Source organism: Ciconia boyciana, chromosome 2 (genome assembly GCF_034638445.1).
Source record: "Ciconia boyciana chromosome 2, ASM3463844v1, whole genome shotgun sequence".
NCBI classification, from domain to species: Eukaryota; Metazoa; Chordata; class Aves; order Ciconiiformes; family Ciconiidae; genus Ciconia; species Ciconia boyciana.
In genome coordinates, this window is record NC_132935.1 from 1806053 (window position 1) to 1820287 (window position 14235).

Genomic DNA, 14235 nt, shown 5'->3' on the forward strand with positions numbered 1-14235 from the left:
AGTTCATGTGTTTAGCCAGGTATCAAATAACCCATACTGGGATGAGTAACACAATGTGTTTGAAACAGCTAAGCTTTAAAGAGAGGATAAATCTGGGGAGTGTCCTCCTGGCCCTTGGCCATAAGGAAGTGAGATACAGGTTGGAGAAGTTGAGCTACTTGCCATTGACATCACAGTGGCATGAAGCAGCAGTCTGGTCTAATGCTCAATCTGACAGGGCTTTTCCACTGCTCAGGACCCCGTGGAGCAGGATCATGGCCCGTCACAGACATCTATGAGAGCAGGATCCCTCTTCCAACCCAATGGTTTGGGGTTATTTGGTGACTCCAAGCAGTAGTGGCATACTCAGATGAACCCTACCTGCCTTGGCCCTTCTGGGGATGTTTTCAACTCATTTTCAACTCAACTTCTCCAATGAAGTGCCTCTTCTATAGTCACATAAAAGCCTGTGCTTTGATGCCTAAGACACTTGGTAGCCCAAAGTCAAGATACTAGCACTTTTGCCAGTATTTGACCAGTGAAATGTGAAGTCAAAAGTTTAGCGCTTTTCCTTTGCAATTACTTCCTTTTTTTATTATTTTAAAGGGGGAAAAAAAAATTGCAAAAAGGGAAGATCTGATTTCAGGCAAAACCAGAATTGGTACCTTCCCCTGTAACTTCTCAGGTTACTAATGTGCTTTTCATAAAACCTTGTTGTTCATATTGGTTGGGAGGAGACCTCAAGGCAAATTTACCAGGAACAAAGCTGACTGCTCATGCTGATACTGGGACGGGCTTAGGGCTGCTCTAGTTACATAATGATGTTTTAAAAAAAAAACCTTTTGGGGGGCTGGAGAGTTTGTCTCCCTGCCTGCAGGCTGGGGATGTCCTGTGCTGTGTGATGGCGCAAGGACAGAACTGATACTGTGGCTGTCTGATAAGATAAACCTCTGGGTGGTAGGAAGTAGTGGGAAGTTCCTGTTGTCTTGCTCTGGCATCTGCTGCCCATGCCCAGTCTCTTCCCAGAAATGCTGAGGTTGGGAGGGTCTCTGGAGGGCTCTACCCCAACCTCCTGCTCAAAGGAGGGCCAACTTTGATTGGGTTGCTCAGGGCCTTCTCCAGCCAAATTTCAATATCTCCAAGGAGCGAGATTCCTCCATCATATCTCAGGGTCCTTGTTTTGCCAGTTAATCACTGCCCTGGCAAACTTTTTTCTTTCTGTATATCTGGTTGGAATTTCCCTTGTTTCATCTTGTAACCAGCTGCTTGTCCTTTCTCTGCACCTCCAAGGAGAGTCTGGCTCTGGCCTCTCTATAGCCACCCCCCATTAAATAGCTGAAGGCAACAACTCCATCCCCCTTAGCCTGCTCCCCTCCAGCCTGCTCTGTTGCATGGGGTCATTCAGTCCCACATCTGGGCCTTTGAACTTCCTCTTCCACTGAACACCAGCCTGCTGAGCCTTGGAGGGATGTGGTAGGAGCTTGTGGCTGAAGAAGGTAGGACCATCTCAATCTGTAGCTTGGGGGTGTGTATGAGCAATACCTCTCCCTGCATAGGAGGTTGTTTGAGCAGCTGGAGGCTCTGATGGGCCTCCATCCCTGCCTGTTGCTTCTGCATCAGCATCCTGGAGAGATGGGAACATCAAGCCTGTATGTTGGCACCTTTTGCAGGTACTAAAGCCCTTGGACTGAGCCGTGCTCATCAGAAACCTTCCCCTGTCATGCTTTCTCCTGGGGATGAGTCAAGCTCTTGATGCACAGCCAACAGATTATTGATCCTCGTTGATGAAAAAAGTGCATCGGCCTCCTGTTTCCCAGAGCTGCTTTCCGTAGTGGTTGGGGCTGGCAGTGGGGTTGGCAGCACTGCTCCCCTGCCCATCAGGGCTGTGTGGGGTGGATGAAGAGGCCCTGGCAGATGATCTGAGGAAGGGCAGCCATCAAAGCTGCTTAGCTACTCTCATCTGCTTAATGACAAGGGCCTTTGCTCACCTGTAGGTGGTTAGGAGGGGTGGGCTTTTGGCTGATTCATCTTAACTGGTGCAGAGAGGGAAGTGGGTGTCATGAAAACTCCTCAGTGAGGAGCATTTGCTGTTGAACTGCTGCTTATGCTGTGCATCTGCTCCCTGGTGAGTGATCAGATTAAGGGGAAAACAAAACAGCTGTAGTCTGGCAGACATGTGAGAGGTGGGAAACCCCTGTGGGGATGTGAATAAGAGAAATGTGAAGGGTTTCCAGAGGGTTTTTCCTCCTCTCCCTTCTTCCCTTGAGGACTGATGTTGCAAAAAATAAAATTGGGAAAAATAGAACAGAAACTTTAAAGGGGACTGCTTTTGCCAGTATGAGAGGAAAAGGGTAGAACAACATTTAAGTTGAGACTATCACTGCTGTGCTTCAGACCCTCTGTCTCTGAACACAACGAATGGCGGTATTTCCTTTTCCAATGCAGTTTATCAGGACAGAAGATCACATCTGTGGTTTGGCATAAATAAACCATGTACTTAAGGAGCTCCCTGGGTTTACACAGTTGTACTGTGTCCATCAACAGTCAGCCAAGTTCAGGCTGCTGTAAAATAAGCTCAAAGTGGACAGACATTAGCCTTTGCCATGTGTTTGTAAATGCGGCACCGCTGATGCCAAGGAGCGTGGCTACAAAGGAAAGCAAATGACTAACCTACAAGAAATTGGATCCCTTGATAAAATGAAGGATGGTCTAATAAGTGGCAGAGGAAGGGCTTCCAAGGCAAGGATAAAACTCCAGGATATCAGGTTTGTGCCCTGCAAAGGAGAACTGGCACTGGCTCCATGCAGCTGTGGAAGGGGGACGGCTGCCCATCATGGGTGTCCTACAGTGAATGAGTAGATAACACATAGGCATGTTCTTCCTTCGGCTTCTTTTTATCCTTAGTAGTGATATTTTTGGCCAGCTGAGCACATGTTTTATTCAGAAGAAAATAAGAATCAGGAAGTGCTCAGTTGAGCTTGTCCCAAGCTCTGAGAATAAGGTCTAGTGAAGCCAAGCCTGAGCCACTGCAAGCTGGGGCATGAGGAATTCCAATAGATTACTTAATATCCTTAATCCAAGTCTGCGTTACGCTGCAATTATGAGTGATTGGCTTGACTCAGAAATAAGCCTTTGAATAACTGCTTTCACGGCTGCAGGAGGGCTCATAAATTCCTTCTGCTGCCATGAGCCTGAGAAGTGTGGTGCAAGGTCTCTGCAAACTGAGGTAGCTTCCAGTGCTTCCCTGGGGTTGCCCTGTGTTGCTGGAGGGAGGGTGAGGCAGATAGCTGGTGCCTTTCAAAAAAAAAAAAAAGCTGTTTCTAGCTTGGTGGATTGCATCCAGACTGCCCCATCTCTTGTAAACAGGGCAGATTATTTATCTGCCAAGCTGGGTCAGATGAGGAAGTGTCTAATCCCTTCCCATAGATCATCTATACACAAATGAGCTCTTTGGTTGTTTTTTTTGTAAAGCTGTTGTATGTAATCTCTTCCATCTATTTCTCAAGCCATAGCTGGACTCTTCAACTCCTGAAGGCTTAGTTTGCCAAAGTGGAAGAGAATGGGGTGCCAATCATCTCAATCAGCTTTAATTATGGCTCATGTTTCCTTCTTGGTTGTCCCCCAGGCAGAAACAGTTCCTGACTTCCCCTAGTTCATTCCTGGTGCTGCAAACCCCACTTTTGTCAGAAACAGGATCTGGGGGGGTTAAATGTCCACCACCTCCTCTCCTGTGCGTTGTTGGACCCAGCACTGTCCCCATTTCTGCATGCACAAGGATTCCCCACAAACAGGCATGGGATGACCTTGAGTGCCTGCAAAAGCAAATTCTGCTGGCTGCCCTTCCAGGGGTGGTGAGAGTTGAAGGTGGTGAAGGGAGGTCATCCAGCAGGTCTGCCCTCTCTTCCTAGTCCAGGCACATGGCACAATCCCTTTTTTTTTTTTTTAATTAGGCTTCTCTTCTTTCTCCCTTGGGACCCTGTATTGGATGGCTACAGCCTCATATCTCATCCAGCTTTCTGTTTCATCCCCATGTCTTTCATGGGGTGTCACCAACCCCAGCTTTGTCCTGATGTAGTGATGTGTGCCACGTGAGCATGCAATGGGGTCTTGGCAATGCTGGCCGAGCATCTTCGCAATTTGGCACGCAGTTTGTGCTGTAACAGGCTGTAGTTCAGTCACAACTCCTTCCGTGATGTCCTCCTTTATTGCTCTTAGTTATGTTTGATTTAGTTTCATTTTCCCTACAGCTGCTAGGCTTTGCAGCGTGGCCACTTTAGCAAGCAGTGTGACTGGACTGTGGCTGCACAACCCCTGACTCCCTTGCTGTGCAAATAAGTTCCGCCCTCCCCAGCCCTTACAGGCTTGCATAAACAGCAAAGGTCTTGAGAAATGGAGATGTGGGATGTGATGCAGAGGAATGCAGGTATGGGGTGATGAGATGGGGCCTGGGCTGGAACTGGAGACCCCTCGGCTATAAACGACTCAGCTGAAGAAATGCAGACCAGGAGCTGGACCAGGCTGGTTTTAGGGGTAACAAACAGTACAAAAGGCACTGCACGTAGTAAATTGAAATGTAACATGCAGCTGCAGACCAATGACAAAAAGCATGTTAAAAAAAAAAGTTACTAAACATAGTTGAAATGACTCTGAGTGGATCCTGGGGAGAGGAAGAAGGAGCTATCAACGTGAACATCTTATTTTTCCTGGTACAGGGCTCCAGATGCTGACAACTCACTGTAATGCCGCTAGCATGAAACCCCCAAGAGCGGGAAGGGTGAGCATAACACCAAGAAAAGGGGTAGAAACCACTAAGTGTGTCTGAATTTTAATAATAATAATCATTCTGCATAGGATTATTCTTTGTTTTCCTATAGGAGTTGGATCTAAACCAACAATCATTCTTGGATGAAACCGTTAAGATTACTATTATACTAATAATATATATACACATATATGTGATGTGCTTTCTCTTTGCCCATAAGATGAGATTTTGAGGTTGTAGCAGTAGCATGGCATCTTTCTCCCGGTCTTTCTCTGGTTCTCTTGGGCTCCCCTGATCTTGCTGGTACCATGCCAACTTCAGAGTTGTGGTAACAGAGCTGGTAGAGCAGCACTTGGGGCAAGTCGCGAGAGGGAAATCCGTATAGCTGCAGGGGGAACGAGCTTTCCCAGTGCTAACCCAAGGCTCCAGGCTTGACCCAGGTTGTGCAACCAAAGATGGGGGGTCCTGGTCCTCAAAGAGTGGCTCCTCCTTGCTGGACCCAGCATGCATATCCCCTTTCCCTAGGACCAATGCACAGCGTGCAAGTCCAAGGGTCCCCATCCCCTTCTTGGGTGGCCTTGCTTCCTCCTAGGCTGGTCACCACTTCCTACCCACCTTTTATCTCCTGCCTTCTTTCAAAGAGGAACTGCTGTTATCGGTAGCAACTGCTTTCCTTTTGGCTTATTTTGAGATATTAAGTAACGTATGCTTGGGCAAAGGCAGTGCACAAAACTTGGACAGCAGACGTGAGCACTGGGCTCCTGCAAGGCTCTGCAAGTACGTGTCAGCCCCCTGGTCTGAGCTGTGCACGCTGTGGAACACGTGGGTTGACCTGTGTCAGCCTTTGCATCGGCCACCCTCCCGGCTCAGAATCCACAGAAGATTGGGAGCTGCTTTCTCTGAAGACCGTGCAGGCAGAGAGGAGCAAATGGAGATGAGAGCTCTCCTGATGGCGTGTCTGGCTGCTGTCCTCTGCGTGGATGTTGGTGAGTTGTTCAGGATTACTGCAAGGCTTGGGCTGGGATGGAGAAAGCTGGCATTTTCTGGGGAGAAGCCACATCTGTAACTTCTAAGTCCAGTGGTCTCTAAGAAGTCAGTAGATAGTGATAGATCAAGAGCTGGTCTGCGTGGTTAGCTTTGCCTCTCCTTTGTGCTGTCACAGCAGGGCCCTGCTGCCAAAGGACTTGTGCTGCAAACACCCTGCAGCCTTGGGCTGCCCACAGAGCAAGCCAAAATCTGTCACCTTCTCCTATTCTCATGATGCGCAACCAGAAATAGCCCTCTGGGTTTTCTCTGCAAACGCAGTCGCATCTTGAGATCTGCAGCTAATGCTACGCTTCTTGGATGGGGGGTGCAATTAAGCTCTGAGATAAAAATTAAGTGCAACCTTCACTGATTTTTCTGGCCCTGCGACTATGCTAAATGCTGTAATGGGGTAGTTGAATATCAACGTCTGCAGAAAGCCTCTGCTGCCCACTCACCTGGAAGGAGGGTTTTTCTACAGGGGAAGCGTGTGTTTAGAAACTTTGGGTGTGGGATAGTAGAAGGGGTAGAACTGACTCAGCCAAATCCTCTATGTCTTATTCTATGTTCAGTGGCCTACATGAGGCTGGGAACAGGTCCAGCTGGGAAGGGGTTTCTTACTTTGACCTCATGCAAATCACTTATGTTCCCCTCCTGTAGCCAACTCGCTGATGTGCTACACCTGCACCAACAAGACCAGCAATGATCAGTGCCTGACAACTTGTACCAAATGTACCAACTCACCCATGTACCAAAAATCACACAGCCTGCACGACTACAGTTAAGAAGATAGATGCTGGTGAGTCCCGCTGCTGTGAACTGCCTGGGTTGTGATGTCCCAACCCTGCTGCCCAGTGCTCCTGTGTGTCCCAGCCCTGCTCTCAGTGGGTCTGTGTCCTTCTCCTTCCATGAGGCTTTGGGAGAACTTGAATAGTGTTGGGTTATGGGTCAAGTCCAATTATTTCTTTGCTTGAAGAGTGAGGGAGAGGGTGGTTAAATGAACACCATAACCCATGTAGACTTGGGTGATCTCTCATGTTGCTTACAGAGTAAAGTCAGGATTTGTCCTTGGAAGAAAGATTCATGGGTTGGTTTTATTTGACTTTTTATCCAGGCACTCACCAACAGAAGTTGATCAGCAAAAACTGCATTTCAAATTGTGGTATAGCTCAAGACTTTTATCAATGCTGCAGTCAGGACAATTGCAATCGCAACGAGGCATCTGGGATGAGACCTCCCATAGCGGTGCTGGGAACTGCAGCTCTGGTCAGTGTTACCAGGCCTCTTCTCTGGACTGGACTGTGATGAGGTCCCTGTTGAATAACCTGTGCAAGCTTCTTAACCCATCCTGGTGCCGCAGTACCTGCAGTCATTTTACCCATTTATCCCCAGAATGTCTTCTGAACATCTGATGTTCAGGCATGGAAAGGCCAGTCTGAAGCTAGCTTGAGTTTGATGGAGAAGAGATCCCTCAGTTATTCTTTTACAGCTTCTTATGCAACAGGGCTCTGCAGCTGCCATTAATTAAAAAAAAAAATTTCCAAGATGTTTATTATTTATTTTCTTTTTTATTGAGTGCTGATTCACAGCAGGACTGGGGTTTTGCAAGCAGCATGGTCAGGTTGCTCATGCAAGTACATAGAGTGCTAAACAAATGGAGGTGAGTCAGAGCAGGGTACAATCCTGATCAGCACAGCCCTAGATCAGAGTGTGTCTCTTAGTGTTGCACTCAGGCAGAAATTTCTGAAGGCTTATAGAAGAAGGTCTGGAAAATAATGAATTTGTATCTCCAATGGTATTGTTCTAGTATGCTGTCAACACTCTGGTCCTGACAAGGTCTGGGACAGCATGGGGAAGGCGTATTAGCAAATGAAATGCCCTGTGTTAGTTCCTGACCCTGGGGTCAGCTGGTGCCCATCTGCATTGCCGAGCTCTCTCAATAAGGTGGCTGAATGCAAAATACCAATTGAAAAGTAGGTCTGGAATTGTCAGGGATGATCCTAGTTGGTCAGGCCAAAAACATGCTGAGGAACATGCTAACAATTAAACAGTGTGGACAACTGTGGCACAGCCCTTGAAACTGTGCATGGGCTCTCCATGTATTATTAGTATAGACATAGCTGCCTCCATGACAGCTCTTCTGCAGTGTAGTTCCAGCCCCAGGGCAGCTCCTCTGGAGCTTGTGACACCTGGATATCACTGCTGGATACCCCTATTAATGCCCCCAAGTACAGGTACAATCCTCTATGTAACTTAATCCAGACCCAACTGGGATTTAGGCAATACAGGATTCCCAGAGACACCATAAAATCAGGTAATACTGGTAAACAGAGATTCGGGATGCCCCTTGGGCACCATTTCCCTGCCCTGCTTGGAAGAGAGAAGCCACAGGGCAGGTTCTCAGAAGGATTTCAACACCATGGTGTAACCTGGCCCCAGGCTGCCCATGCTGTGTTCTGAAACCCGAGTATCTCTGCCCCAGAGTGGGACTCCCGCCGTGAGTACCTGGCCACCTTCACAGCACCCAGGAAGGGGGAGTGCATGGGATGTTGGGTAGGAGCAGCCACGGGGTCCGAGTCCTTCAGCGATTTGGCGAGCCAAGGGTTTAAGCCCATGTTAGTTTGCAGTAAACCCATGGATGGGATTAGCTCCAAGCTACCCTTGGCTTCCTTGGGAGTTAAGCACTGAAACATCTGTGAAGGTCTGAGGTGGGGACAACCCACCTCGCTGTCCTGATTTTGAGGAGGTCCTAACCAGGAAGGATACAAAGAATGAGCTTTGCAGGACCAAGCACAAATAAATCCCTGGGGAGGAGGAGAAAGATGGAGAGAAAAGCCAGAAGGAAAAATCACTATTCAGCCACTGTCAATGGACTCAAGGAGGGGAAGACCTGGAGCTTCCCCTTACCCAGGGGGTGCTTAGCATGCACAGCTGCCTCTTCTCCTCCTAGGGCAACGCGTGCTTCAAACTGTTGTCTTCCCTGTCAAAAATAAGTGGTACCATGTTGACCTGGTCTCTTCCTCCCCCGCAACCCTACCCAAAATGAAGGATGGGGAACATGACAGGGTTCGATTCTGCAATTACTTCAATGGGTTTTATTTACGGCTGGAAAATCCCTGGTGGTGCAGTCAGAGAATCATAAAATCATTTATGTTAGAAAAGATACCGTAAACCTAACACTGCCAAGTCCACCACTAAACCATGTCCCTAACCACTACATCTACATGTCTGTCTTTGAAATACCTCCAGGGATGGTGACTCAACCACTTCCCTGGGCGGCCTGTTCCAGTGCTTGACAACCCTTTCAGTGAAGAAATTTTTCCTAACATCCAATTTAACTTCCCCTGGTGCAACTTGAGGCCATTTCCTCTTGTCCTATCACTTGTTACTTGGGAAGAGAGACCAACACACACACCATATCTGGTGCTGAGAACCTTTTCCATCCTGCAACCCCTAGCAGCCCCTGGTGTACTAGCAACTGGGTGGGAAATAGCAATAGACAGAGATTGGAATGATGCTGGGATAGACGGAAATATTTGGGAACCTTCTGAGATGCCACCTAAGAAGCGATGAAGCAGATGTCATGCTCTGACCACAGGGAAGCTGAATAGTTAAAAACTTCAGGGCAAATAAAAGGAAGAGATCCTGTGAGACCAAGCTATGATGCTTCTGTCCCTCCTCATTGCTGTGGTTTCATATGTAGACACTTGACCCGAGGTCTTTTGTGAGAAGAGCCCAGTGTGAGGCTCCCAGAAGATGAGCAGATCTCTGGCTGACTTCTGTTCATTGACTTCTGATCTCTGTTCTCCATCCAGGAAGACTCAACGGCCAGAACGTTGCAGAGGGCAGCCAAATAAAGCTGTGTTTACTAGCCAGCTGTAACACAATTGTGTAGTGCAGTGTGGCACAGCCAAGAGTAAAATCAGGGACCAAGCTCTCATCCTGAAGGATGTGATTCACATGCCTGCAAGGGTCTGATCTGCAAGGCTGAACATAAGCAAGGGAAATAAACAGTTCCTGGGAACATTCCCTGATCCGTAATGCCATTATCCACAATGTTTAATCAATCATTTTAATTGCCAGCACGTTCCCTGGCAAGGTTTTAACATGGACCAACTACCATAGTCCCATGCAATGTCTGGAAAAAAACAGAGGAGAGAGCACAAGGGAAGGACTATTCACAAGAGGCCCTGTTGATGTCCACCTCTTGGCCTCTGTGCTGGAGACGGCCCTGGACTTACTGCTACAGCTGTAGCCTCATTTCTGCTCTGTGATGCTGGATACTGGGGCACCTTTTTTGCAGCTCTCTGCCCTGACCCAGCCAAGCACTGCCTTCCATGCTGCAGTTATGCTGCTTCCATGTGTTGGCCACCCAGGGTGACACCACCGTCCTCAGTCTCCCATGTGCCTCTGAGGAAATGCCAGCCATGGCAGTCCCACACCTCACACATATGCATCAGACATACCTGAGGCCAGGATGGTAACTTCCCAACTATCTGGCTCAATGGGCCACCGGCAACCCTCAAAATGCCAAGCAGCCCATTGTGCACCCTTGTCCATCATCACATTTGTCCATCAAACCACTCCTGCCAGCGGACCAGTGGTGGACCACTTCCCGTGGCCTTGCAGATCATCTTCCTGCTGTCAGTGAGGAGCAGATTTGAATCCCTGGACCAGGTGACTCCTCTCCAGCTCTGTGTCAGAGAGGAGACGTTCACACCATCACTCCTTGGAAGTGAGTCAGAGGCATTTCTTTGTTTTAAAAAAAAAATCAAGAATGCACCTTGTTAATCATATTGAAGAGTAACAGAATTATTTTTCCCTTCTTCTTCAAAAAACTAGTCAAATCTGGTTAAAGTAAACTGCTGCTTTGTCAGCACAGACCTTTGCCAGGGTGCTCCCGCTGCTGCAGGACACTGAGCCTTGGCTGATTTCCAGGTGCCCCCAAAGAGTCATCCCTGCGTGAGGACACCACGCAATGAATCATGCTGCACAATCCTTATTCCCTGAAATAGGTCTAACTCTTCAGTTGCTGCCTCGTGACATCTGGGAGGACTGACACACCTTCTCCGGCATCCACGGTGGCATGCAGTCCCTGAGTCTGGCAGAACTTCATCTGTTGGGCAAGTGATGTGGCTTATCCTCTCCACACCCAGAAGGTGTATGTCCATTGGAGAGGAATGGTTAGTGCTCATGGGGTTATCAGGGCTGACTTCACCATCCTGTTGATCCTGCTTTATGTCAGCTGTATTGGCAGACCCAGTGATTTAATGCCGGTGTCAGAAACCTCAAAAATATCTGCAAATCAACCAAAAAAGCCCATCTCAATAATCCCCCCCCCTTTTTTTTTTTCTTAAAAAGGAAGACGCTATGGGTTTTGGTGTCCCTTTGAACTTCCTCTGGCCATGCCTTCACTGTGATGAGCAATGATTAGTCCCATCAGATGCTCTAATGTCTCTGATGAGCATGACCCCTGCTTCAGGGACGCTTGTTCATCTGACTGATATCCTGCCCAGAAACTAATGTTGGCCCCCAATCATTTTAGCCCTCCCCTCATCCATCTAAGCTCTTTCTTCCACATGTTTTCTGAGCCTCTGCCTATTCTCCTTCTGCATCGCCATCTTCTAAACCCCAGTCTGTTTAGCTACAGCTGGATCCTTGTTCTCTTCCCTGCAGACGGAGTCTTGCAGGGTGGAGAAGGAAGGGGTGAGCAGACAGCTGATTGCCCAAGCGGGTTTATTCAAAGGGGCTGCTCCTGTTTCATCCTCTCTGCTCTTTGGTGGCCAGGCACAGTGGTGACTCACAGAGATGTCTGCTGATATTCAGCACCAAACTTCCTTGGTAACTCTTTCCTTGGAAGCAGAAGTGGGACAGGCAGTCAAATGGAGGCCCCAGAAGGGCTGAAATTATCAGCTCTAGCTCCACCCAAATTGTAAGCATGAAGAGAAACCGTAGAGGCTGAGAACATTATATCTGACTGGGATCTAGCAGGACTTTGAATCGGATCCTCCATGTAGAAGGGGGACAAAGATATTTTTACCCTTTGCTCACATGTAGCAACAGAAAGCTGTTGCAAAGCTGGAAACCAACCTCCACTGTCCCAGCCTCTGCATTTGAACCCCAAAGCCATTGCTCTCTTGCAGCAGCTCCTCTCAACACCAGGATGCAGAGCATTTAGGACTTTGTAGATAACCAGCAGCTTTTACAGGCAAACAGGAATTTATAAGACATTTCCTGTTTATATTGCCAACCATGAATATACAGCTGATCTACCCTGACTGTAGATATTGGGAGTTCTCCAGGTCTAACCCTGGAAACACACTTGGCAATAAGCCACCCAGATGAAGCCATTAATTTATGCCACTTATTACCATTTTACTTTGAGTAGCTGCCTTCACTGAACTATCTGGCCACAGATGTGATGATCACATTGGAGCTAAACAGTACAAAAACCCCACTCAGACATCAGTAGCACTGCTAGCCTGACCATAGATAAATTAAAGTATTAAAAGCAATAAATGGAATGAATTGCCTTAGTGCTTTCACTCCTCTCCAGACCCATCAGACCAGCCTGAAGGCAATGCCAAGGTGAGAAAACAACCCACATGCATTCCTAGCCTGTCAAATAATGCATGATCCCTGCCCACTCTTTCAAAATTGTTGTCTTCATCATCACTCGGTCCAAACGCAGGGAAGATATATATCCTGTCCCCAGGTAAGGGTGCTTTTCCTGTGCTGCGGAGACGACTGAGAGAAGATGAAGGCCTCCCTCCTTGTTGTGCTGGCTTTGATCCTATGTGCAGATCAAGGTGAGGTATCATGGTTCACTACTAGACAAAGAATAGTTGCGTGTTTTAAAGTCAGGCAAGCCTCGTAGCCAGGGAAAGAAATCATGGGAGAGGGTGCCTTAGCTCTTGCAGTGGTGCAGCTGAAGGACACAGTGGGTTTCTCATGTGTAGTCTCAGCCTGGATGTGTGAAAGGTTTATTTTCTGCAGGGAAGTTTCCCTATAGACTCATGCACTACTGGATTTTTATGAAAGCAAGACAGAAAAAAGGAAGCAGTTGCCACTGTTCTGTCTTTGTTAAGAGACTTTCCAGTGAGTTTGTCTGTTGAGATGATGCAAGACTGTGGTTATTTCTAAATCGTGATGAAGAAGTGCTTCAGCCTACAATAGCACAATAAATCAGCAACTCTGTGCACCTGGTTCCTACTGCAGTTAGTGATGCCATTTCTAGCAGCAGCAGTGGGACAGGGCCAGACCTAAACATCTGGCCTTGTGCAGCTGCCTGCTGAATGCCCCTGATTTCTGCCTATCTCAGAGACCCAACAAGCTTGCTGATTTCAGAGATTTTGGGACAAAGTTAGGGAATTAGGGAGAAGTTGGGTTGTGGACTAAATGGGTTAAGCAGCCTTATGCTGGGATATTGGGTGGAGATGTATATTTGTGTGTTATTTGCATTATAGATTATGTATTTTCTTTCACAGAGAGATTACAAATGAAATCAGAGTCCTTTTAAAGTATATGATCTTATAGCCTCTATAGACAAGACAGTTAAGCAACCAGAAAGAGTAAATGTTATCCTCATTTTGTAAAGAGGAACAGGGTTTGTCAGTGCTTGGAAATTTGCCGTATTGTCTGGTGCACAAAAATAATTTCTTGGAATAGTTATTTCTGCCTCATTGTGGCCTAAGAATACCTTTCTGCTATTTAGCTTTGTTCACTTAACCAGAATAGTGATTCTGACAAATTTCCAAGTGTTAACAAGGCCTGGGGGACAGAGAGATTGTCTTCAGTGCCAAAATGAAGACTGCCCTAATCTGCATTAGATAACCTAAGCAGTAAAAATGAAGTGTTAGACTGCGTGTATCTTAGGGCTGAATTCACATAGCGAAGAGTTAAAAGCCCTCTCCTCACTTTTTTTTTAACCCGGGTAATGGATATACGTTTGAGAGCATTGAAGTCCTACCCAAAGACACAGGCATGGGAGACTGACTTCTTTAGGCTATGGAGGTCCCAATTAACCCTATTCAACTGCCAATGCTTACTGCCCAGTTAGGCTACAGTCTACATTATAGTGTCTCCAGCAACTAGAAAGGGTGATCCCAAGCCTTGAGACATCCCTGTAGACTCTTTCAGAGGACCCTGTCTTTCCCGGCTCCCTGCACCACATCAAACCCAGTACCCTTGGCCCATTGTGCTGTTATTTTGAGTGCAGGGCAGGAAGAGCAGACTTGCACCATTGGTGCATGTATGCACAGATGTGTGTGCCTGAGTGCATGTGTTGGGTGTAAATGTGCAAGTGTGTGGACAGCAGAGTGGGTTGGGTCTGGGTCTTGCAGCCCCATCATTTTCAGCAGACCTGCACCATGTGCATTCGAGAGTCAGTGGAAGGCAGGTAGTAATTTTTTCTGCAGGGACTAGCAGCATTTTGTCTCCATCTTCCATATCCTCTGTCTCCTCCTGCAGCA

The 14235-nt window shown here is 47.5% G+C and overlaps 1 long non-coding RNA gene across 1 annotated transcript; it reads left to right on the forward strand.

The window, feature by feature from the left end:
* The first annotated feature begins 5343 nt into the window (after positions 1-5343).
* Positions 5344-7242, forward strand: LOC140646808 (uncharacterized). Its single transcript, XR_012040567.1, has 3 exons — positions 5344-5727; positions 6425-6563; positions 6879-7242. It is a non-coding gene; the product is annotated as an uncharacterized lncRNA (long non-coding RNA).
* The last annotated feature ends 6993 nt before the right edge of the window (positions 7243-14235 follow it).